This window comes from Engystomops pustulosus, chromosome 8, assembly GCF_040894005.1.
Source record: "Engystomops pustulosus chromosome 8, aEngPut4.maternal, whole genome shotgun sequence".
In the NCBI taxonomy this organism is placed as follows: Eukaryota; Metazoa; Chordata; class Amphibia; order Anura; family Leptodactylidae; genus Engystomops; species Engystomops pustulosus.
Genome location: NC_092418.1, coordinates 27,743,372 through 27,769,835, shown reverse-complemented (window position 1 = coordinate 27,769,835; position 26,464 = coordinate 27,743,372). Strand labels below are relative to the sequence as shown.

Genomic DNA, 26,464 nt, shown 5'->3' with positions numbered 1-26,464 from the left:
ATAGAACGCTACTGTAGGCTTCAAGATCAAGAAGCTGTTTGTATTCTCCTATGGCTATTTTCTAGCCAAGTATCAAAGGAAGCACAGTACTATGCCGGATGAGATGACACTGAGTTATTGCCTAATAGAAATCCAACCCCTACTGAATTTTGCCACTTCGGCCTTTGCTATGGATATGTGCGCCACTAAGCGCAGAACACAGCGGTCGCAAGTCCCACTACAAATTGCTCAGAATTGGCAAGTACATGCACTGCAGAAACTACAGCCACCAGCAGATCAACCAGAAATCAAATATATAGAACGCTACTGTAGGCTTCAAGAAGCTGTTTGTATTCTCCTATGGCTATTTTCTAGCCAAGTATCAAAGGAAGCACAGTACTATGCCAGATGAGATGACACTGAGTTATTGCCTAATAGAAATCCAACCCCTACTGAATTTTGCCACTTCGGCCTTTGCTATGGATATGTGCGCCACTAAGCGCAGAACACAGCGGTCGCAAGTCTCACTACAAATTGCTCAGAATTGGCAAGTACATGCACTGCAGAAACTACAGCCACCAGCAGATCAACCAGAAATCAAATATATAGAACGCTACTGTAGGCTTCAAGAAGCTGTTTGTATTCTCCTATGGCTATTTTCTAGCCAAGTATCAAAGGAAGCACAGTACTATGCCAGATGAGATGACACTGAGTTATTGCCTAATAGAAATCCAACCCCTACTTAATTTTGCCACTTCAGCCTTTGCTATGGATATGTGCGCCACTAAGCGCAGAACACAGCGGTCGCAAGTCTCACTACAAATTGCTCAGAATTGGCAAGTACATGCACTGCAGAAACTACAGCCACCAGCAGATCAACCAGAAATCAAATATATAGAACGCTACTGTAGGCTTCAAGAAGCTGTTTGTATTCTCCTATGGCTATTTTCTAGCCAAGTATCAAAGGAAGCACACTACTATGCCAGATGAGATGACACTGAGTTATTGCCTAATAGAAATCCAACCCCTACTGAATTTTGCCACTTCGGCCTTTGCTATGGATATGTGTGCCACTAAGAGCTAAACACAACGGTAGCAAGTCCCCCTGCTAATTCCTCACAAAATGGTAAAAGATGCAAATTAAAATAAAAAAAGTAGAACGTTATTGTAGCCCTAAGAAGGGCTGTTGGGTTCTTTGAGAATCACTCCTGCCTAACAGTAAGCTAATAGAACACCCTAACGCTTTCCCTGAGCAGCAGCAGCTCTCTCCCTAGCGGCATCCAGAGACAGAATGATCCGAGCAGCGCGGCCAGCGGCTAGTCTATCCCAGGGTCACCTGATCTGGCCAGCCAACCACTGCTATCGACGTGTAAGGGTACCACGTCATGCTGGGTGGAGTGCAGAGTCTCCTGGCTTGTGATTGGCTCTGTTTCTGGCCGCCAAAACGCAAAACGGCGGGAGCTGCCATTTTCTCGAGCGGGCGAAGTATTCGTCCGAGTAACGAGCAGTTTCGAGTACCCTAATGCTCGACCGAGCATCAAGCTCGGACGAGCATGTTCGCTCATCTCTAGTCGTTATCAACCCAAATATTTTTCCATGTAAATATGATTATTGAGAAATCGTGTTCATTTGCCAGGTGTCTATATTTTGCCAACCAATCAAGTCTCTTTGCTTTAACCCTTAAGTATAGAAAGAATGTAACAAACAAAAATGTGCTCTTTGCACAGGGTGGAGATCGTCTGGATATGTGGATAGTTTGGCTAGAGACATAACGCCAGTAGGACCACCATGGCTTCGGAATCAGTGACCCTTTTCCTTCTTTGTGCGGTCGTCATGATGGTTGTGAAGATCCTTATGAGTTTTTCAAGAAGAAAGAATTATAATTTCCCACCAGGACCAACTCCGCTTCCCATTATTGGTAACCTGCATATACTGGATGTAGACAGACAGGACCTGACTTTCATGGAGGTAAATAATCATTTTTGGCAATTTACTGTACTTTATCCTTAGGCTACAATAATCAGCTGTAATAGTTATTAAAGGTGTCTGCAATGAAGCTTTATTGTTAATCCTGGTTCCTATCACAACCCAACAATTGTCACAGTGACCCAAAAAATGTATCTGGAGTCACAATTATAAAATATACAGTTCCGATTTACATACAAATTCAACTTAAGAACAAACCTCCAGAACCTATCTTGTACGTAACCCGGGGACTACCTGTATTCTATTCTAAGTACACGTGGATGAGATTTCAGTTGAAAATATTCTTCTGCTTTAGAAGCAAACAATTTATGTTTAACCCCTTAAGGGTTTTTCCGCTCATTTCTCGGCCTCCACCTTCAAAAATCCATAACTTTTTCATTTTTCCGTGTACAGAGCTGTGTGAGGGCTTATTTTGTGCGTAACAAATTTTTCTTTCCCGTGATGTTATTTTTTATTCCATGCCGTGTGTTGGGAAGCAGGAAGTAAAATCCAAATGTGGAAAAATTGAAAAAAATGTGCCCTTTACGACTTTCACTCTGCGCTCCAAATAACACGTCTACTTTATTCTTTGGTTCAGTACGATTGCGGTGATACCAAATTAATACAGGTTTTATTGCGTTTCAAATATTAAACAAATGTGTAAGAAAAAGAAAAAAAATTTGCCATCTTCTGACGCTAATAACTTTTTCATACTTTGGTGTACAGAGCTGTGTAATGTTTCATTTCTTGCAAAATGAGCCGCCGTGTTCATTGTTACCATTTTGAGGTCTGTGCGACATTTTGATCACTTTTTATAACATTTTTTATGTCATGTAAAGAGGTGTAAAGGTCGCGTTTTGGACATTTGGGCGCCATTTCCCGTCTCAGAGGTCACCGCTGTCAATAACCGTTTTTATATTTTGATAGATCGGGCATTCTTGGATGCAGCGATACCTAATGTGTTTGTGATTTGTACTGTTTATTATGTTTTATATCGGTTCTAGGGAAAGGGGGGGTGATTTGAATTTTTAATATTTTATAAAATTTTTTACATTTTTTAAACTTTTTTTTCTTTTTTTTTTTTTTACTATTTCTTCGACCATCTAGGGTACATTAACCCTAGATGGTCAGATCGTTCCTACCATATACTGCGATACAGTTGTATATGGCATTTTTGCTTATGATTCATTACAATGAACCACTGGCTCATTGTAACAAATCTGCAGTAACCATGCAGCCTCGGGTCTGACAACTCATCATTGCAACTGATCGCTGCCCCCCGAGGACATTCGGGGGAGCGATGATCTGAAAAAATATGGCGGCGCCCATGCCTGCCAGCACCCTGTAGTATATAACCAGCATTATGGATTTTTGTATCAAGCGTACATATTCCCGGAATACCCCTTTAAAGGACATCTATCAACAGATCAAGTATTGTAAACCAAGCACACTGACATACTGGTCTGTGCCCCCTCTGGCAGGATCTCCTATTCTTTTAGCTTCTTATGCCCTTGTTTTTAAGAAAAAAGGGCTTTAAAAAGTATGCAAATGAGTCTGATGGACTCCAGACTCCATTATCTCCTATGGAACCTGGAGCCCCTCAGGTTAATTTGCATAGTGTTAAAAGGCTTTTTAAAAAAAAAAAAAAAAAAACAGGGCATAAAAAGCTAAAAGAAGAGCAGATCTTGCCAGAGGGGGCACACACCAGTATGTCAGTGTGCTTGGTTTACAGTCCTTCATCCTGGTGATAGATGTCCTTTAACATGAAGCTTCTTTTTCCCTCAAACACACATCTGTACCAGGCCCCCCCAAAAATATATGGTCTCCTCATATCTTAAACTAATCCCTCAAGTTACCTTCTTGCCTAAATAGATAGATTCTCCCTCCAAGTTGAATAAACATACTCCAATGCTTTGCTTAAAGGGGTACTGGTACCCCCCATTTACATGGCCTGTTACAATGCTGGGGGGGGGATGCTATGGGTGTAATGTAATACAATGTTACACCATGCAGATACCATGTAGCACCTCTGAGGACCCATTCAGATACATAATTAGGAATGCAGAAATGCATTAGGTGTGCTTAACTAATATGGAAATTAGGCCACTGACTCTACCAGCGCCTCTATCATAGTCTAGATCAGTGATGGCGAACCTTTTAGAGACCGAGTGCTCAAACTACAACAAAGACCCGCTTATTTATCGCAAAGTGCCAACACAGAAATTTAATTTGTGATTTATACTCCCTTTTCTGTCACAGTTTCCATTGATACCAGCACCTGAGGACACCAATAAAGCAGAAAATAGTCCCAGGTACAGCTGTCACTTTTAAATAGCTCTGTGTACAGCAAGTCCTGGGCTGTCAGGGACTGCAGGAATATACCTGGAGTCATCTCTGGTGATGGCCTGAGTGCCCACAGAAAGGGCTCTGAGTGCCACCTCTGGCACCAGTGCCATAGGTTCGCCATCACTGGTCTAGATTAACTAACTGAGACAGTGCAATATAACCGCAATAACGGAACTGTCCCGCCGCAGGACCATTATACTAGTCGAGATTGCTGGCCAATGCCTGAAAAGTTGTTTACATAATTCGTGAGACTAGTCCTATACAATTTTAAAGAGATTAATAAAGTTTTCTTTATTCTTTTAAACACTTCCAGATAGGCAGGACATATTCAATATATACCCCCCATTTACTCCCCTCCATTCCCCCCTGACGTGGAGGTGGCAAAAAGGGGGTAATGTAATGTAATTTTAAAGACAAGAATCCTGGCTTTACAAAATAACAATTGAAAGGCCTTTATGGATCTTTATATCTGGCTTCATAGCTCACTTTGCTATAAAAGCTGTGATTCTAATCTTAAAAATTACACCAGAAGCTTGGTTATAAGTGCTATGGAGCAAGAGATGGCGGCATGTAAATTGATTCAGGCAAAGTGACTTTTTCAGCATCTTTGATAGTAATTATAAAGGTGATTTCACGTTTTAACATGAATATACCCAGGTCTAGGATAACTCATACCCTAGGCTGCTCTTAGTTTTGTGCTGTAAAAGTTGGTGAAAGTTTCCCTTTGAGCACTTCCAGTACAAATTAGTGGAAATAATGGTTGTTTGGTGGGGATTGTGAAGCTGAGTTTAAATTTTATTAATGTTTTCCAGCTCGCAAAGAAATATGGTTCATTCTTCACCTTCCATTTTGGTCCAATAAAAGCAGTGGTTCTGGTTGGATATGAAGCCAATAAAGAAGCTTTGGTCTCAGCGAACTATGATTTTGGGAATCGTGGTGAAGTCCCCATTGCTGATGCCTTTCAGAAGAATCATGGTAATAAATCCAGTCACGTCATTCTAACCTAAAATCACCCCCATGGAGGCGGCATGAAGTGATGTAAATTATAGGGCGAGTCAACTAGAGCGATGAAGAAGGAGATCCATAAGATTCCACCCCATGAGATTCCATGAGATTAGTCCTTCCTGAAATATCAGCAGGATTTTATTCCAATTTTCTGACTTTATCCCTCAGCCTTTCAATGACCCTGTAATACCACAGTACTGTAATCATCTCGAAACTGTGAAAAATACATGCATGGTTATGCATTTATTGTAATCTGATTTTGGGTTCTCCACACGGTGCTGATTCTATCGTGAGGCTAGGACAGGCTGCTACTATTAAAACCAGTCATGGTACTCTTTGAGGGCAAGGGATGGTGACCAGTTATGGTACTCTTAGAGGGTAAGGGATGGTGACCAGTTATGGTACTCTTAGAGGATAAGGGATGGTGACCAGTTATGGTGTTCTTTGAGGGTAAGGGATGGTGACCAGTTATGGTGTTCTTTGAGGGTAAGGGATGGTGACCAGTTATGGTGTTCTTTGAGGGTAAGGGATGGTGACCAGTTATGGTGTTCTTTGAGGGTAAGGGATGGTGACCAGTTATGGTGTTCTTTGAGGGTAAGGGATGGTGACCAGTTATGGTACTCTTAGAGGGTAAGGGATGGTGACCAGTTATGGTACTCTTAGAGGATAAGGGATGGTGACCAGTTATGATGTTCTTTGAGGGTAAGGGATGGTGACCAGTTATGGTGTTCTTTGAGGGTAAGGGATGGTGACCAGTTATGGTGTTCTTTGAGGGTAAGGGATGGTGACCAGTTATGGTGTTCTTTGAGGGTAAGGGATGGTGACCAGTTATGGTGTTCTTTGAGGGTAAAGGATTGGCCACCTCTATGATGCTGGTCCTTGATCTCTCTCCGGTCCATGATGAGGCACCACTCCGGCTTCTTGTGGTCCAACGTTGATTATCTCAGCAAAGCACCTTTTGGCCTAATGCTACTACCCCACTTTGCCCCAGAATATACTGTAGTACTGTAGCACTTTTCTCTCTGTGTCTCACACAGAGAACTTGCTTCTTGCAGAACTTTTTCTCTCTGACTCGTCAACTATGCGTCTTCCGCTCAATGCTTGTAAGTAGAGATGAGCGAACATACTCGTCCGAGCTTGATGCTCGTTCGAGCATTAGCGTACTCGAAACTTCTCGTTGCTCGGACGAATACTTCGCCCGCTCGAGAAAATGGCATCTCCCGCCGTTTTGCTTTTTGGCGGCCAGAAACAGAGCCAATCACAAGCCAGGAGACTCTGCACTCCACCCAGCATGACGTGGTACCCTTACATGTCGATAGCAGTGGTTGGCTGGCCAGATCAGGTGACCCTGGAATAGACTAGCCCCTGCCTGCGCTGCTTGGATCATTCTGTGTCTGGATGCCGCTAGGGAGAGAGCTGCTGCTGGTCAGGGAAAGCGTTAGGCTGTTCTATTAGAATAGTGTTAAGCAGGAGTGATTCTACAAGAACCCAACAGCCCTTCTTAGGGCTACAATAACGTTATACTTTTTTTTTTTATTTGCAGCTAGTACCATATTGTGAGGAATTTGCAGGGGGACTTGCTACTGTTGTGTTTAGCTCTTAGTGACACACATATCCACCTCAAACACCAAAGTGGGAAAATTCATTAGGGGTTTGATTTCAATTAGGCACAGTCTGCCATTTACTTTTTATTTTACGTTTATTTTTTCATAACTCAGCGTCATCTCATCTGGCATAGCAGTGTGCTTTCATACTTGGCTAGAAAATAGCCATAGGAGAATACAAACGGCTTACTTAGGCCTACAGTAGCGTTATATATATTTGATTTCTGGTTGATCTGCTGGTGGCTGTCCTTGCTGTAGTGCATCTACTACCATATTGTGAGGAATTTGTAGTGAGACTTGCGACCGTTGTGTTTAGCGCTTAGTGACGCACATATCCATCGCAAAGACCGAAGTGGGAAAATGTATTAGGGATTTGATTTCAATTAGGCACAGTCTGCCATTTACTTTTTATTTTACGTTTATTTTTTCATAACTCAGCGTCATCTCATCTGGCATAGCAGTGTGCTTTCATACTTGGCTAGAAAATAGCCATAGGAGAATCCAAACGGCTTACTTAGGCCTACAATAGCGTTATATATTTTATTTCTGGTTGATCTGCTGGTGGCTGTCCTTGCTGCAGTGCATCTACTACCATATGGTGAGGAATTTGTAGTGAGACTTGCGACCGTTGTGTTTAGCGCTTAGTGACGCACATATCCATCGCAAAGACCGAAGTGGGAAAATTTATTAGGGGTTTGATTTCAGTTAGGCACAGTCTGCCATTTACTTTTTATTTTACGTTTATTTTTTCATAACTCAGCGTCATCTCATCTGGCATAGCAGTGTGCTTTCATACTTGGCTAGAAAATAGCCATAGGAGAATCCAAACGGCTTACTTAGGCCTACAATAGCGTTATATATTTTATTTCTGGTTGATCTGCTGGTGGCTGTCCTTGCTGTAGTGCATCTACTACCATATTGTGAGGAATTTGTAGTGAGACTTGCGACCGTTGTGTTTAGCGCTTAGTGACGCACATATCCATCGCAAAGACCGAAGTGGGACAATTTATTAAGGGTTGGATTTCAATTAGGCACAGTCTGCCATTTACTTTTTATTTTACGTTTATTTTTTCATAACTCAGCGTCATCTCATCTGGCATAGCAGTGTGCTTTCATACTTGGCTAGAAAATAGCCATAGCAATAGGATAGCATCGTTTGGTTTTAAAAACTAAAAAACACAAAAAAAAAACACACAAAAAAACACAAAAAAAAGTTTAAAAAAAATTAAAGTTATAACTTTCATTTTCAAAATGTTTAACCCGAGGGCTAGGGGTAGAGGACGAGGGCGGGGACGTGGGCGTCCAACTACTGCAGGGGTCAGAGGCCGTGGTCCTGGGCGGGGTGAGACACCACCTGCTGATGAGGGAGCAGGGGAACGCCGCAGAGCTACACTCCCTAGGTTCATGTCTGAAGTTACTGGGACTCGTGGTAGAGCACTGTTGAGGCCAGAACAGTGCGAACAGGTGATGTCGTGGATTGCCGACAATGCTTCGAGCAATTTGTCCACCAGTCAGTCTTCCATGCAGTCCACCCATGTCACCGAAATCGGCACTCCTCCAGCTCCTGCACCTCAGCCTCCTCCCCCCCAGTCTGCCCCCTCCCAGGAAAATTTGGCATTTGAACTGGCATACTCTGAGGAACTGTTTTCTGGACCCTTCCCACAGTCACAAACCACTTGTCCGGTTGCTGCTGAGCAATTTTCCGATGCCCAGGTTTTCCACCAGTCGCAGTCTGTGGGTGATGATGACCTTCTTGACGTAGTGGAAGAAGTGTGTAAAGAGGTGTCGGACGATGAGGAGACACGGTTGTCAGACAGTGGTGAAGTTGTTGTCAGGGCAGGAAGTCCGAGGGGGGAGCAGACTGAGGGATCGGAGGATGATGAGGTGACAGACCCAAGCTGGGTTGAGAGGCCGGGTGAACACAGTGCTTCTGAGACGGAGGAGAGTCCTCGACCAGAACAGGTTGGAAGAGGCAGTGGTGGGGCCAGACGGAGAGGCAGGGCCAGAGCAGGTGCATCAGCGCCATGTGTCACGTAGTGAAGCTCCCGTGGCGAGGGCTCCCGCGGCGAGGGCTGGATTTTCAGAAGTCTGGAGGTTCTTTAAGGAAACACTGGATGACCGACGGACTGTGGTGTGCAACCTTTGCCAAACCAGGATCAGCAGGGGTTCCACCACTACTAGCTTAACTACCACCAGTATGCGCAGGCATATGAATGCTAAACACCCCACTCAGTGGCACCAAGCCCGTTCACCTCCGGCCGTGCACACCACTGCTCCTTCCCCTGTGTCAGCTGATAGTCAGCCCCCTGCCCAGGACCCTGGCACAAAAAACCCATCGTCGCCTCCACGATCCTCCACAGCATCCACCAGCGTTCAGCTCTCCATACCCCAGACGCTGGAGCGGAAAAGGAAATATAGTACAACCCACCCGCACGCCCAAGCCCTTAATGTCCACATCTCCAGATTGCTTAGCCTGGAGATGCTGCCGTATAGGCTAGTAGAGACCGAGGCCTTTCGCAACCTCATGGCGGCGGCCGCCCCTCGGTATTCGGTCCCCAGCCGCCACTACTTTTCCCGATGTGCCGTCCCAGCCCTGCACCAGCACGTGTCAGACAACATCATCCGTGCCCTGACCAACGCCGTTTCTGACAAGGTCCACCTGACCACGGACACGTGGACGAGTGCTGCCGGGCAGGGCCACTATATATCGCTGACGGCACATTGGGTTAACTTGGTGGAGGCTGGGACCGAGTCTGACCCTGCGGCTGGTCATATACTGCCGACGCCGAGGATTGCGGGGCCTACCTCGGTCCAGGTCTTTCAGGCTTACTATGCCTCCTCCTCCTCCCACCCCTCCTCCACCTCCTCCTCCGAACTACCATCCGTGGGCATGGCGCCATCAGTCGCTAGCTCTAGGCACAGCAGCAGTGCCGTCGCTAAGCGACAGCAGGCGGTGCTCAAACTGCTGAGCCTAGGCGATAAAAGGCAAACCGCCCAAGAACTATTACAGGGCATCACGGCGCAGACTGATCTGTGGCTGGCACCGCTGAACCTGAAGCCAGGCATGGTTGTGTGTGACAACGGCCGTAACCTGGTGGCGGCTCTGCAACTCGGCAGACTGACACATGTGCCATGCCTGGCCCATGTGTTAAATCTGATAGTTCAGCATTTCCTCAAGACATACCCCAATCTGTCTGATTTGCTCACGAAGGTGCACCGCATCTGTGCGCATTTCAGGAAGTCCAGCACAGATGCTGCCACTCTCAGGGCAGCGCAGCGCCGCCTCCAACTGCCCGCTCACCGACTGTTGTGTGACGTGCCCACGAGGTGGAATTCAACATTAACCATGTTATCCAGAGTTTACCAGCAGCGCAGAGCAATTGTAGACTGCCAGATGTCAACTTCCACCAGAACTGGTAGTCAGGTCAGTCAGCTTTCTCAAGTCTACAATGAGGAGTGGACGTGGATGTCTGATATCTGTCAGGTGCTGAGTAACTTCGAGGAGTCAACACAGATGGTCAGTGGTGATGCCGCCATCATCAGCCTCACCATCCCGCTGCTTGGCCTGTTGAAAAACTCTCTGATCAGCATGAAGTCGGAAGCTTTGCGCTCGTCACAAGAGACGGGGGAAGAAGATTCCCTTGTTGATAGCCAAAGCACCCTCAGGTCTGTTTCTCAGCGTATATCGGAGGAGGTGGAGGAGGATGAGGAGGAAGAGGAGGAGAATGTTGGCGAGACACAAGAGGGGACCATTGTTCAGTCCTTCACTGTTCAGCGTGTATGGGCAGAAGAAGAGGAGTTGGAGGAGTTGGAGGAGGAGGAAATGGGCAGTCAGGCCAGTGAGGGGAGTGAATTCTTGCGCGTTGGGACTCTGGCGCATATGGCAGATTTCATGCTAGGCTGCCTATCCCGTGACCCTCGCGTTCAAAGAATTTATTCCAGCACCGATTACTGGGTGTTCACTCTCCTGGACCCACGGTACAAGCAAAATCTTTCCACTCTCATCCCTGGAGTGGAAAGGAGTGTGAGAATGCATGAATACCAGCAGGCCCTGGGGCACAAGCTGAAACAGTATTTCCCTTCTGACAGCGCTAGCGGCAGAGTGCGTAGTTCTGCGGGACAAGTAGCGAGGGAGAGTAGGCGAGCAGGCAGCTTGTCCAGCACTGGCAAGGGTACGCTTTACAAGGCTTTTGCCAGCTTTATGTCACCCCAGCAAGACACTGTCACCTGTCCCCAGTCTCGGCAGAGTAGGGCTGATCTTTACAGAAAGATGGTGAGGGAGTACGTAGCTGACCATACCATCGTCCTAAATGATCACACAGCTCCCTACAACTACTGGGTTTCAAAGCTGGACATGTGGCACGAACTGGCGCTGTACGCCTTGGAGGTTCTTGCCTGCCCTGCCGCTAGCGTGTTGTCCGAGCGGGTTTTCAGTGCAGCTGGTGGCATCATCACCGATAAGCGTACACGCCTGTCGACTGACAGGCTGACGCTTATTAAGATGAATAAAGCCTGGATTTCTCATTTTTTGACAGGGCCCACTGGCTCTAGCTATAGTACTTTATGCATTTAATTTTTCTGGAGGGCCACCTACCCGGTCCTCTGTTTTAAACAATTTTTGGGAGTGCCACATACAGGTACTCAATCTATTCAATTTTTCTGGAGGGCCACCTACCTGCTCCTCTGGTTTGAAAACTTTTTTGGACTGCCACATACAGGCACTCAATCTATTTCATTCTTCTGGAGGGTCACCTACCTGCTCCTCTGGTTTGAAAACTTTTTTGGACTGCCAAATACAGGCACTCATTCTATTCAATTTTTCTGGAGGGCCACCTACCTGCTCCTCTGGTTTGAAAACTTTTTTGGACTGCCACATACAGGCACTCAATCTATTTCATTTTTCTGGAGGGCCACCTACCTGCTCCTCTGGTTTGAAAACTTTTTTGGACTGCCACATATAGGCACTCAATCTATTTCATTTTTCTGGAGGGCCACCTACCTGCTCCTCTGGTTTGAAAACTTTTTTGGACTGCCACATACAGGCACTATCCAAATTAAATTGTCTCCATAGCAGCCTCCACACGTTGTCTCCATTGCTACCTGAAAAAGTCGTCCATATAGCTGCCTCCATACATCGTCCCCTTATCAAACGAGGTGTGTCAGGCAGAAATTTGGGTTGTTTTCATGGATTCCACATCAAAGTTGTTAACTTTGTCGCCACCCTGCTGTGTTATCCACAAAATATACTGGCAAACTTTTACCATTTACGGATATTATTTCAGCGCTTCTTGCGCATCTGTTTACATTCCCCTCACCCGCCATATCCCAAACTTATAAGAACGCTACTACACTTAACTTGGTGGAGGCTGGGACCGAGTCTGACCCTGGGGCTGGTCATATACTGCCGACGCCGAGGATTGCGGGGCCTACCTTGGTCCAGGTCTCAAAGGCCTACTATACCTCCTCCTCCTCCCACCCCTCCTCCACCTCCTCCTCCTCCGAATTACCATCCGTGGGCATGGCGCCATCAGTCGGTAGCTCTAGGCACAGCAGCAGTGCCGTCGCTAAGCGACAGCAGGCGGTGCTCAAACTGCTGAGCCTAGGCGATAAAAGGCACACCGCCCAAGAGCTATTACAGGGCATTCCACATCAAACTTGTTAACTTTGTCGCCACCCTGCTGTGTAATCCACAAAATATACTGGCAAACTTTTATCATTTACCGATATTATTTCAGCGCTTCTTGCGCATCTGTTTACATTCCCCTCACCCGCCATATCCCAAACTTATAAGAACGCTACTACACTTGATCTTATACAAAAGGTTCTTAGAAGTGCTGTTTGGGGAGTAGCCTAGAGACAGGGGCTTGGATTGGCAAAAGCTCGTCTGGCAGCGGAGCGCCAGCTCCATCCCAAGATCCAACTAACATAGTTTTAACTGCAGCACCTTTAATCTACTACTAGTTCACTGCCTCCATAATAATAATAATAATAATCTTTATTTATATAGCGCCATCATATTCCGTAGCGCTTTACAAATCATAGGAAACAAATACAAATGTAATGTAACAGAGCACAACATTTGTATGGAACAACAGGAGTGAGGTCCCTGCTCGCCAGAGCTTACGGTTTATGAAGATGATGGGGTAACACGAGGTAAAAGAATATTTAATGGTCAAGCCATTCTTCTTAGGGAATAGAACAAAATATAATAAATGGAATTGCTGTCGCTTGAACCACTCAGCCGTCATCTTATATACCAGGTCCAGGGTGAATGGGACTGCAGAGAAGTCTGGTGCCTGTTGGTTGCTGGATAACAGATGGGAGGACGACACAGGACGGGTTAGTAGAAGACTTAAAACTTCATGCAGTTAATGAGTGTTATAGGCTTGCCTAAAGAAATGGGTTTTAAGAGCACGTTTGACACTTTGGAGGTTAGGTATTAGTCTGATAGTCCGGGGCAGAGCATTCCATAGAATTGGTGCAGCTCTAGAGAAGTCTTGGAGACGCGAGTGGGAGGTCCGCACTAGGGTAGAGGTTAAGCTGAGATCACTGGCGGATCTAAGAGCACGGGTTGGGCGATAGACTGAGATAAGAGAGGAGAGGTAGGGGGGTGCAGCATTATACAGAGCTTTATGGATGAGGGTTATTATTTTAAACTGTATTCGAAAGGAGACTGGCAGCCAGTGCAGCGACTGGCATGAACTGTAGGCATACATGGTCCCCTTATCAAACGAGCTGTGTCAGGCAGAATTTTGGGTTGTTTTCATGGCTTCCACAACAAACTTGTTAACTTTGTCGCCACCCTGCTGTGTAATCCACAAAATATACTGGCAAACTTTTATCATTTACCAATATTATTTCAGCGCTTCTTGCGCATCTGTTTACATTCCCCTCACCCGCCATATCCTAAACTTATAAGAACGCTACTACACTTGATCTTATACAAAAGGTTCTTAGAAGTGCTATTTGGGGAGTAGCCTAGAGACAGGGGCTTGGATTGGCGAAAGCTCGCCTGGCAGCGGAGCGCCAGCTCCATCCCAAGATCCAACTAACATAGTTTTAACTGCAGCACCTTTAATCTACTACTAGTTCACTGCCTCCATACATGGTCCCCTTATCAAACGAGCTGTGTCAGGCAGAATTTTGGGTTGTTTTCATGGCTTCCACATCAAACTTGTTAACTTTGTCGCCACCCTGCTGTGTAATCCACAAAATATACTGGCAAACTTTTATCATTTACCGATATTATTTGAGCGCTTCTTGCTCACCTCCTTTGGTTCCTCTCTGCCACCCATTGGTTTTAAGCCTGAGTCCATTTGGGGTATGTTGCCAAGACACTCTCTAGCCTGCCGCTGCTGCCGCTGCCTCTGCATGCCGTCCCCTATAGTGTCAGGGTCAATTATTGGATGTTTTAGATGCTATCTAGCTTCATTCTGTCACTCTGTCATGGCCATGCTGTTGCCCATAATTTTGGCATAATGGTGCGTTTAAGCAGCCTCAGAGGCATCCATGCATGCTGCCCCTGCTGTTTCCTGTCCATTTCCGTGGTGTTTCCATCCTTTTCTGAGGTTTCCAGGTGTTTGGCCAAGCTTCCCTGTGCAGAGCCTTGGTCCCCTTGAAAAATGCTCGAGTCTCCCATTGACTTCAATGGGGCTCGTTATTCGAGACGAGCACTCGAGCATCGGGAAAAGTTCGTCTCGAATAACGAGTACCCGAGCATTTTAGTGCTCGCTCATCTCTACTTGTAAGCCTTTCCATATCACTTGGCAATAAGTCCTTTTTTGATTGGGCACTCAATGTTCTGCTCGGCCATAAAGTGGTGGTACGATCCCACATTGCTCCTCCAAATAGGGGACACCCCTTCCCAATCAAAGCCATGGCTAGTTGGGGCATTAATAAGCTGGAATGGCTGTTTGGGCCTCGTGGGGGGCCCACGCCAACCCAACAGGAAGTTTGGATCCATTCATCTCTAGTAAGGACCCTACTCTGGATCACTACACATTATTTATTCTTCTCTCTAGGAGTGTTCTTCTCTAATGGGGAGTTATGGAAGGGGACCCGAAGATTTACACTTTCCATATTAAGAGATCTTGGGATGGGGAAGAAACCCATTGAAGGCAGAATTATCGAGGAGCTACAGTACCTGAATGCTGCAATCCAGTCTCATAATGGTGAGTGGCATCAGATACAACTGGACAGATTTTTGTTGTTGATGATTTTACACATTATACTGTTTCCTCCAAATTTTGAGACACAACATAAGGACTGGCAGGACCATTGTTCTGGAATGGTGATCCTTATGAACCCATTGGACATCACATGATATATTCGTAGATGCTGACGATACATAACCATAGGTATTGGCTTTATGTTAGAATGGGGTTATATGTGTATAAAGTATAACGTCCAGAAATTAGTAACAATATTTTATATTCTACATTCTAGGTAAACCTTTTGATAAGAAAGTGTTATATCTTGGCCCCCCTAACATAACTTTTGGGATGTTATTTGGAAGACGTTTTGACTACGATAACCCAACGTTCCAGAAGATGATCACCATCATGGATGACATTGTTGTCAACACTGGTACCCCTGGTGCTAAGGTAACGCACATATAATATATACAGGCGGTCCCCTACTTAAAAACACTCGACTTACATACGACCCCTAGTTACAAACGGACCTCTGGATATTGGTAATTTATTGTACTTTAGTCCTAGGCTACAATAATCAGCTATAACAGTTATCACAGATGTCTGTAATGAAGCTTTATTGTTAATCCTGGTTCTTAAGACAACCCAACATTTTTAAAATCCAATTGTCACAGAGACCAAAAAAGTTCTGTCTGGGATTACAATGATAAAATATACAGTTCCGACTTACATACAAATTCAACTTAAGAACAAACCTGTACACACAAGTACAGCATACAGACATGTATATACTCACTGTCAGCCAGCTGGAAGCTGACTTCTTATCTGTGCTGTCAGCACTTTGGCTCATTAGCATAATTGTAAAGATTGATTTTAGAAGGAAGGATGATAAATAATAATGGATAACAAATATAAAAAATTGCCGTAGTTATGGTGCCTGGATCTATCCGTAAGTGTCCTTGGTTTTTCATGCTTTATTTTGATGGTAGAACTTCCTGTAAAGGGAACCTGTCATCGGGAACGTCACTTTTACATGATGAATAGCCTCTGGCATGTTGATTTTTAAAAAATCCTTTGTTGTGCATCTGAATAATTTCATTACTTTTTAATAACATTACCTATGCAATGAGTTAGGAGGAGGGAGGAGGCATTGCAAAGAAGATGAGTTGTGCCAATAGAACTGCAGCCATCGGGACTCACCATACCCTGCTGGCAGGGAGCCCGGTGATGTTAAAGAAACAATTAAAAAGTACTGAAATTATTAAAAAGAACAACAAAGGCATTAATTAAATCAACATGCCAAAGGCAATTGGAACCTGTTATTATATAAAAATGGTCTTACTGATGATAGGTTCCCTTTAACCATACACACAGTATATTGGTGCTATTAGAAGATTTACTGTATGATCTTTAAGAATGTTGTGATAATGATCACAGATTATGCATTTGATTCGTGGTGCAATCTCCTCTTTCAGTATTACAGTGTCTACAGTGTTTCTTGAAAGAACCCGGACTCGTGATGCACAGGATTAATCAACTTAATGACATTTTGAAGGTTCTCTTCAAGGAAGCACAAGAGGTTAAATGTGAAGATTCGTTCAGGACATACGCTGAAGCTTTCCTGCAGAAACATGAAAGGGTAAGGAGAAGTGATTGAGCGTATTTGTCAAAATTAGACCGTTTGACATAATACATGCAGTCATAGTCACTGGCACTATAGTTCACAATGCCCTGAAAAGGGCAATGATATAACATTTCCAGCTGTCCCTGTATATAACAGACTCTTCTACCTAGCTGCACTGAAAAAGGGAATTATTAAATCTTTCTAGATCGCTGCTTGTCCATAGTAGCAACTTTACTGCGTTATCTCAAACTCTAAACCCAGACCCAATCTTCTGACTGAAGTTTGTATTTGGGTCCTGCTAAGTTTATTACTTACCCAAAATAAGTGGTTTGGGTTCTAGTTCGTTCATCACTAGTATAGAGGGTTATTAAGCTGGATTGTGAAATCTGCTGTATGTCGATTTTCTGCTACGGAGAATCGCAGCTGATCTCTACTTTCTATAGGGCAGAGGAGAAATCACCTGTGAATGTACGTTAAATTGGAGCCTAGATTATGTCAGCCATATAGCTAGGCTGGAACACAGTACGGAAGCAGAACTTGCTTATTTACTAATGGTCTGCGGCTGCAGTTTCGTTGGATTTTCCGACGTTTTTGGGATTTGCGCCGCTGTGACAGGTATTTAACTGGGGATTGTGTTGAACACGATCGGATTGTGGGGCAGCTGCACTGCTTTCATGCGACAGAAATCAGGGGGCAGGCCGACTGATTCGGACTGAGTGCGGGATTTAACTTTCAGATTGTGTCGCAAGCCAAGCACTTACATGCACCAGAAAGAAGAAGGTGAACTCCGGCGGACCTGAGCGGGGAAGAGAGACATGCAGTATATCGGGCGCACAATCTTAGTGAATCGCGGTACAGTGGATAATTGTCAGACAATGCACTTTCGGGAACTCCGCAGGACCGGTTAAGTAAATCTGTCTTTTTTTCCTTTAGGAAACAGTAACTGATGAAAAAACTAAGATTTTTACAGAAAAGAACTTATTGGCTTCTGCATTTGACCTTATGCTCGGTGGGACGGAGACCACGTCCACCACCATACAGTGGGGTATTCTGCTCATGATGAAATATCCGGATATACAGAGTAAGTTAAACGTATTTATTTATAAGAGAAAACCTTGGTTTTCTTTCTTTGTGTATACCGTTTCATATGATGGTTTTATGTATTGGTGGTGTGGCAGGGTGGCTGCCACTAGAGAAGCTTTTGGGCATAAAATGTGCATTTTGCCTTATGAAAAGCTGAGTAGAAGACAGACCTGGAAAAGTTGGGTCTGTCTAATTAAGTTGATTAGTTTTCAGCTGGAGGGGCTGCACTAATACATGGGGCAGACTTCACACTGGGCTCCACCCTGGGGAAGAGACAGGCTACGGCAAAGGCCTGTGGAGCGGTGGCAGTGAACTGTTACTGTGTTTTTGGGGTGGCTGGCAGTAGGCCAGCACCTGGTGAGGTAGGGAACCTCGATGTTTAGTTAGTGCCGGAGAGGCTTAGGTATTATTTTTATGTTTTGAGTTTGTGTACTGCCAAATAAAGCTGGCTGAGGCCAGTTTTAACCTTACTCACATTGTGTGAATTCCCTGTGTGTGCTGGTCGTCTGCTTAGGAGACGACGATCCCCGGAGCTAATCCCTTACATATGGTGGCGGTATGCTGTGGCATGGAAATCAGCACACACCGCGAGATTTAAAGGGCCAGTAACCCTCATGTGAGAGACTGTTGTTCCTGCTGCTGAAGGCGCTGTGGTCACGGGAAGATTTGTCTTGGTGTGAGAGATATACAGAGACTGCTTGTTTGCTGTGGGAGTAATCACCATGGGTCCGATGGATGAGTTCCAGAGACGCTGGCGGCAGATGATGTGGGAGGACCTTGGAATGCCAGAAGCCATTCGGATTATGGAGACCCCAACTGCCAAGGCGAGCGGATCCCAGCCGATGGTTCAAGATGTCTGTGATCGGTCTGCAGTTCCTGAGGAGAGGTTGCTATGTGCCGTTGCCGGGGGCAACCGACGGGAGCAGCTTTGCAGATGTCTACGGATGAACCGGTGTGTGGCGGAATGTCCTGCGGCCAAGTGGCCACGTGTTGCAGCGTGTATGCAGCAGCGCAAAGATGTGGTTGCTAGGGGCAACCAACGGCGACAGCATGCGGCTGTGCCATGTGAGGTCAGTGCACCTCATTGTCCTCTGGTCAGGAGACCAGAGAAGTTGCCAGTCAAGACCTGTGAGATGATAGTGGGTGGAATCCCGCTGATGGTGGAACTGGACTGTTCTCAGGATGTCTCCAGAGTTAAACCGGACATCTTATTGTTCCTGAAGTACCAGCCAGGGAAGGGTAAGACTGTCTCGATTGACTTTGAAAGTGATATTGCGATTGTGACACATAAGCTGGAGATTTGTGCAGATCTGGAGGTGGAGTTCATCCTGGGGAAAAACCTCCCTTTTTTCTGGGACTTGTGGGAAAGTATTCCAAGTAGTGGGAATAGCTGCTTTTCCTGGGAGACCCCTCTGACATCGGGTACAGTCCCAATCTCCCCAAAGGACGATCTGGAGAAGTCTCAGCGACCTGAGGTGATGGTGGGTGGAGTCTCAACAGGTTGCAGTCTGAACTGTGACCAAGGGGTCTTGATCCCACAGAAGGAAACTCTGCCACTGAGACTGATAGTCTGATGGACTATGTGATGATGATAATATTTGTGATGCCTTAATTTCTGAAGTTAAACCAGAAAAGTGTAATGTTGTGCATAATCTGCCTCTAACCTGTGATTATAGTGTTAACTGTGATTATATGACACTACCTGTAACATGTGACAATTCTGCAATGCCGATAACATCTGATAGCGTTACAATGTCTGTTCAGAATTATGCAGAGTGTGAACTAGGTGCAGCCCTAGATACTGAGAGAGTTAGCTCAGAGGTGCCCCTAGAGGTTGTGAGTTGTAATGACACAGGTAGCGAGCCTGAGATGTGTAATGTAGCTAATGGCAGTTCAGATAGGGATACCGCCATAGCAAGGGCAGGTGAAGATAATGAGATCCTGATTGTTAGTGGTTTCCCTTCAGCCCAGAGTTACACAAACAGTGAGTGTGAACAGAGCCCTAGAGAAGCAGCTACTCACTCAGAACCTGCAGGAGGTGAGGATAGCCTGTGTCAGTCACCTGTGGAGGAGTCTCACATCAGTGTTCAGGAAATGTCAGGGGGAAACCAGACATCTGATACACCTGAGGCTTCTGAGGAGATTGATGTACTGAGTTCGTGTGTGAACAAGGCCAGAAGAAGCATCAATAAACTGAAGCGTCATGTGAATACTGGTTTGCGGAATAACTGGTATAAATGCTACAATTGTCACGTGTCTTATAGAAGAAAAGATGACCTAAAGAGACATATATTACAGAAACATGAGTTGAAGATTGATATCTCGTACTGTTCTTTCTGTGATACAGTGTTTGCAAAGAAAAGTGAATGGGAGGTTCACATGTGTACGTGTTCGGGGAACAAAAGAAAGCGCCAAAGTGTTGGTGCCGACCTCCAGGTGTGTTCTGTCGTGATGTGGCACCAGAAGTGTCCTAGGAAGGAGACCAGGCGTAAACCAGACCCCTGTACACCTGCTGATGAACCGCAGAATACGCATGATGGCGTGCTGACTGAAATTGTGTGTGAACAGGGTGGAAGCGCCACTCTTAATCATACACCTACGGATGAGGGGACCCCAGATCCCCAGAAGGTGGTGGAACATGTGATGCACCAGCCCTTTGGTAGTTCTGCCTGCAGTGTGGTGAGTGCAGTCTACAACTCTGTGAGGGAAGGTCGCCCATGCATCCGCAGTGATCGTGATGTTGCTGAGAAGGAGGAGAAGCCCTTGACTGATGTTACAGTGACTGGATCAAGGCCTCTCATAGGCATTCTGGAGCCACCGGTTGCCACAAGTAATGACTTTGCTCGCAAAGGTTTGGGGAAACAGGAGTCCAACCTGGCTTTTCTTCAGCAGCCAACTGGAAAAGCCGTATTGAAGACAAATACAGTGACTGGTGCCCGAGACACTGTTACAGGTGCGACGTCCGATATATTGGGCTGGGAAGCTGGTGCAGTACAAGGCGGTGTGGGTGTGACTAAGTCTGTAGTCTCAACCGTGATGGCCACCCAAGTGGGATCGCTTATAACCAGTAGTCTGAATACAGTCTTGGGAAAATCCGAAGAATGGGTTAATGGTTACCCCCCGAAGACAGGTGAAGAGCTGTCTCAGCCTGCTGAACCTGTGGAGAAGGTTGAAGTGGCGCCAAGTCTACAACAAAGGGACCAGCCGAGTTGCTGTGTACGTGTGGAAGCTCTGTCGTCTCGTCTCTGTCATAGTGCATGCCAGCATTCTCTGGGCAAGTGGAGGAATACCCAGATGGGCCCTACAGAGACTCCAGCACAGCTGCACCCAACGGTAGATCTGCCTGATCATCTGAAGAGCGAAAGTGAAGATGGTCTGGATGGTGAGAAGTGCCTTGAAGATATACCGGGTGATGACTGCAGTGGATGTGAGGAGACGGTGTCTGATATAATGTCAACAGAGCCCTCGAAATTCCTACACAGGAAAGACTCGGTGAAGACTGAGGTGTTGGTCAGCAAGGCGTATGAAGGACTGACCGAGGAAGAGGTCAGCCAGGAACCTAGTGCAAGCCATGAAGAGCTTAAGGCTGCCATTGTGGAAAGTCCATGCCAGGACTTGGGTCCGAAGTCCGAAGTGTTAGCTGGAGGTGATGAGGATGATGCTGATGTTGAGATGAGTTTCACCTACACCGAGAGCGGAGGTTGTGACCTCAGAGGTAGCAAGCGCACAGCTTTGCAGACATGTGACCAGAAGCTCACCAATGTGAATTGTGCCCTGGTTCTGAACGGTAATGCCCCCTTCAATGACAAAGAAGGTGCCGAAGCTGAAGACTGGAAAACGGGCAAACCCGTGCGTGTCGTGTGCAATGCTAAGGGGAATAAGCACAGTGTATATGCCTCAGTGGATGGTAACCGGTGTGACGGCATCCACAAGGTGATGAAGAGATGGGGCCTAACCATGCCAAGCCCTGAGGGGTATGTGGAGTCTCCAGTAAAATGCAAGAGAAAGAGGAGAAGAAAATCTATCATTGTTAATAGAGACATGATTGAAGATGATCAGTTGTGTGGAGGAAGAGATGCTGGGACTAATTTTGAGCTGTCTGTGTCTCCTGCAGTTAAGGAAAAAAGCTGTCATTTTCCAGGTATAGAAGATGTAGTGGATAGTAGGGTCTCTACAGTGCTTCTAGGAACCGTAGGGATTAGACCCCAATATAGGAGCTTTGACCCCGGAGGGAGAATTAAGCTTATTGATCAGGCGTACGGCCTTGATCACAGGGGGAGGATATGTGGCAGGGTGGCTGCCACTAGAGAAGCTTTTGGGCATAAAATGTGCATTTTGCCTTATGAAAAGCTGAGTAGAAGACAGACCTGGAAAAGTTGGGTCTGTCTAATTAAGTTGATTAGTTTTCAGCTGGAGGGGCTGCACTAATACATGGGGCAGACTTCACACTGGGCTCCACCCTGGGGAAGAGACAGGCTACGGCAAAGGCCTGTGGAGCGGTGGCAGTGAACTGTTACTGTGTTTTTGGGGTGGCTGGCAGTAGGCCAGCACCTGGTGAGGTAGGGAACCTCGATGTTTAGTTAGTGCCGGAGAGGCTTAGGTATTATTTTTATGTTTTGAGTTTGTGTACTGCCAAATAAAGCTGGCTGAGGCCAGTTTTAACCTTACTCACATTGTGTGAATTCCCTGTGTGTGCAGGTCGTCTGCTTAGGAGACGACGATCCCTGGAGCTAATCCCTTACAGTGGAAAAAAAAAACTAGTTCTGCATTCGGATCCGAGGAAACCAATAATGCATCTTTTACTATAAATAATACATACTATAGTGAAACTGTAGCTTCAGCAACTCCAGATTGTAAGTTTTAATATAGTGTTCAACATATTTATGTGGTATATTGTATACATGTATTGCATCCCTTTTAACTTACAAAGCAACCCAGCAATTGTACGTTGCTAAGGATCTTCCATAGTGTTTGCAGACTGAGAACGACTAATCTACTTTGTTTTGTACACGATAAAAGGAAGAGTCAACTCACCTGGTTGCATATACTCCTGGAGATCTCCGAGCACAGGTTCCTTTGGCTTCAAGGCATAAATGAGAGGAAAATAGTTTTCCAGCTCAAGAAGGAGATTCCACTGAGTAAAATTTTAAAAAAACCTTTTGAAGTCAAATAAAAATCACATATGTATCTTCAGTATGGACAGGATAAGCAATATATTCTGAAACACATAGTAGAAGCAGGACAAATAGCAGCAGCAGGCAGTGGCGTAACTAGAAGCTGATGGGCCCCAGTGCAAAGTCTGTGCCAGGCCCCCGACCATAATGTATGGTTTATAGTACTGGTCTTCTCATATGGGAAAGTGACACCATAAGGGCCCCCTAAACCTCTTGGGCCCAGGTGCGATCCAAACCTCTGCACCCCCTAAAGTTACGCCCCCGGCAGCAGGCCTACGTGTATCCTCTCCGTACACAAGATATGTGTGTGTTTAATCAACTTCAATGAAGTCATTATGCAATTTAACATATTATTATATGGAACCTCCTTCTTGAGCTGGACAAGACTTTTTGTTTTACAGCTTCTTTTGCTTTTATTACTCTGACTTTCTTTATGAGCCTCCTGATCTATCATTGGCGATTTTGGGCCGGGGGATAATCTGGATCGCGGGGCCTGAGGCTGTTGCTCCAGGAGACTTAACGATGATCCAGCTCTGGATCTGTGCTAAAATCTCTGTTCTTCGACTAGATCGTGAGAATCATTAAGGGCAGCAGTTTATGATCTCTTATTGGTGCAGAATTATCTGTGGGTTATTTTCTGTACTGTATAGAAATTTCTAGATAATTTTTATTTCACTTTCCATTTTGCAGGGAAAGTTCAAAATGAAATTGAAAATGTGATCGGGTTCGAGCGACCTCCTCGATGGGACGACCAGAAAGTCCTCCCATACTGCTTGGCCGTAGTCCATGAAGTTCAGCGCTTTGCCAATATCCTCCAGTATCTACCACATTCTACACCTACAGATATTCATTTCAGAGGTTACACTATACCAAAGGTAATTCCTTCTCTGGCATTACAAATTTGGATTATAATTCGGAAAAACATGCAAAAAGATTTTTACACGTAAAACCATGTAAACAGTTATTCCAAGCACTACAGCCAGATCATAACCAATAGATGATGGTTACGTACACGATAGGTTCTGTTCTTAAGTTGAATTTGTATGTAAGTCAGAATTGTATATTTTATAATTGTAACCCCAGCCAAAATTTTTTTGGTCTATGTGACAATTGGATTTTAAAACTTTTGAGTTGTCATAAGAATCAGGATTAACAATAAAGCTTCATTGCAGACACCTGTGATAACTGTTACAGCTGATCACCGAAGATTTGGACTAAAGTACAGTAAATTACAGTGTGTAACTAGGGGTTGTCTATAAGTTGGGTGTTCTTAAGTCGGGGACTGCCTGTATATTTTCCCATAGGCGGCCACGGCGAGGCAGTGTGGCACCGTACCGTTCCATTCACAGGGAAAAGATCTCTATCTTTTCACGTTTGTACGGCTGGGCAGAGGTATTTCCTATGGAGAGGGGAGGGGTGAGCAGCGCGCAGGGCGAAAGCAGGTACATGTGAATGCAACCTTAAACAGTATACGGTATACTATGTGCTTGTTACATAGCAATGCCACAATATGAATTCCCTGACACATTGTACCAAAAATAGTAATATACACTACCCACATATACACATTCACCACATATATGCTACATGTATATTAATATAACAAAATAGATTTATATAGGCTTATATATATGTATCGAAATGTAAATATACTACACACATACATTCACCAGCGTATTCTGTATACACACACAGATATACATACTAATGAACCATTTATATGCTCCACGTACATATACATACACACCTGTATACAGCTGTTACATTACACAGCAGTATCTGTCATTATTTATTAGGGCACCACAGTGATCCCCCTCTTCTCGTCTGTTCTTAATGATGAAACCCAATGGGAGACTCCAAAACGATTTATCCCCAACCATTTCTTGGATGCTGAAGGGAACTTTTTGAAGAATGATGCTTTCTATGCATTCTCCAAGGGTATGTAAATCCATGGTAGTGACTTATACTTGTTACTGCTGATTGTGATGAGACTCATTTAGGTAAGAGAAATCATTTTTAGCAATCACACCTGGGATGTCATTTATTTCAGGATAATCTGGATGTCTTAACTTAATAAAATATTTTAATACAGCAAGGTACTACTACTCTTATCCTGTATATATGGTCACAACACAGTGGGGCAGATTTACTTACCCGGTCCATTCACGATCCAGCGGCGCGTTCCCCGTCGAGGATTCGGGTCTTCCGGCGATTTACTAAGGTAGTGCACCCGATGTCCACCAGGTGTCGCTGCTGCGCTGAAGTCCACCGGAGTTCGCCAGAGTTCACTATCCTATTCCAGGTAAGTGTGTGTCAAGCGACACATTTTTTTTAAAAATTCAGCGTTTTTTCCAAATCCATCGGGTTTTCCCACGGCCACACCTCCCGATTTCTATCGCGTGAAAGCCGGCACCGATGCACCACAATCCGTCACGTGCACCAAAATCTTGGGGCAATTCAGGGAAAAACGGTGCAAATCGGAAAAATACGGAAAATCCTACGAAAATGCGCGAATCGGACACTTAGTAAATGACCCCCAGTATGCAGTAAATATTGGCACAAAATTTATATTCCCTTAAAGGAAAATCCATCATGATAAACCAGGGACACTCATAGATCCAGGCACCATGACTGTGGTGATCTTATATTTGTTATCCATGGCCTCCTTTCTTCTAAAATCTAATTTTAGAATTATGCTAATGGCCAGAAAGCCGCAAGCAAGCTCCCTGCTCCTGGGCACTTCCCCCATCCCTCTGCCAGATATAATCTCACACAGAGGAGGAAGGAAGTGCTTCTACGCTGTGTAACACCCTGTGAAGCTACAGTACAGAGGGATTCTGGTAAAAACCCCCTAGAGCCCTTTTAGTATCATTTTAATCGTTGATTTAAAGCAAGGAGGTAATGGATAGCAAATATAAGAAGATTACTACAGACATGGTACCTGGATCTATAAATAAGTGCCTTGGTGCATATGGATTCACATTAATGTATGCTCCTTCTGTATATACACAGGACGCAGAGTGTGCGCTGGAGAAAGCCTGGCCAGGATGGAGGTATTTATCTTCTTCATCGGATTGCTGCAGAAGTTCACATTCACACCTCCTCCAGGAGTGAGTAGAGAAAGCTTGGACCTCACTCCAGAAGTGGTCTTCACCATGAGAACCAAGAGTTACAAAGTTTGTGCAATTCCCAGGCAGTAGGAGGTTGTAGGATAGTATATTCCACTTGTATATGGACCTATAAAGAAGATCTGCCGCTGCCTTTCTTAAAACAAACTGCATCCAATATTATATATATTTCTCATATATCCAGTGGTACTCAGGGGCAAAGCTACTACTGTAGAGGAAAGGCCTCAGGGTGTCCCAGTCATCCAGCATGACTGTAAAGAGGGAGTGGAAAAAAGAGAGGGAGAATGACTGAGGGGAGTGGAAAGGAGAGGGGAGAAGGGTGACTGCAGGAAAGGAGAGGAGATAGCTGACTGCAGGAAGGGAGTGTAGATAGCTGACTGCAGGAAGGGAGTGTAGATAGCTG

The 26,464-nt window shown here is 45.2% G+C and overlaps 1 pseudogene; it reads left to right on the top strand.

Moving 5' to 3' along the window:
- The first annotated feature begins 1,708 nt into the window (after positions 1-1,708).
- LOC140075018 (cytochrome P450 2W1-like) lies at positions 1,709-26,446 on the top strand (annotated as a pseudogene).
- The last annotated feature ends 18 nt before the right edge of the window (positions 26,447-26,464 follow it).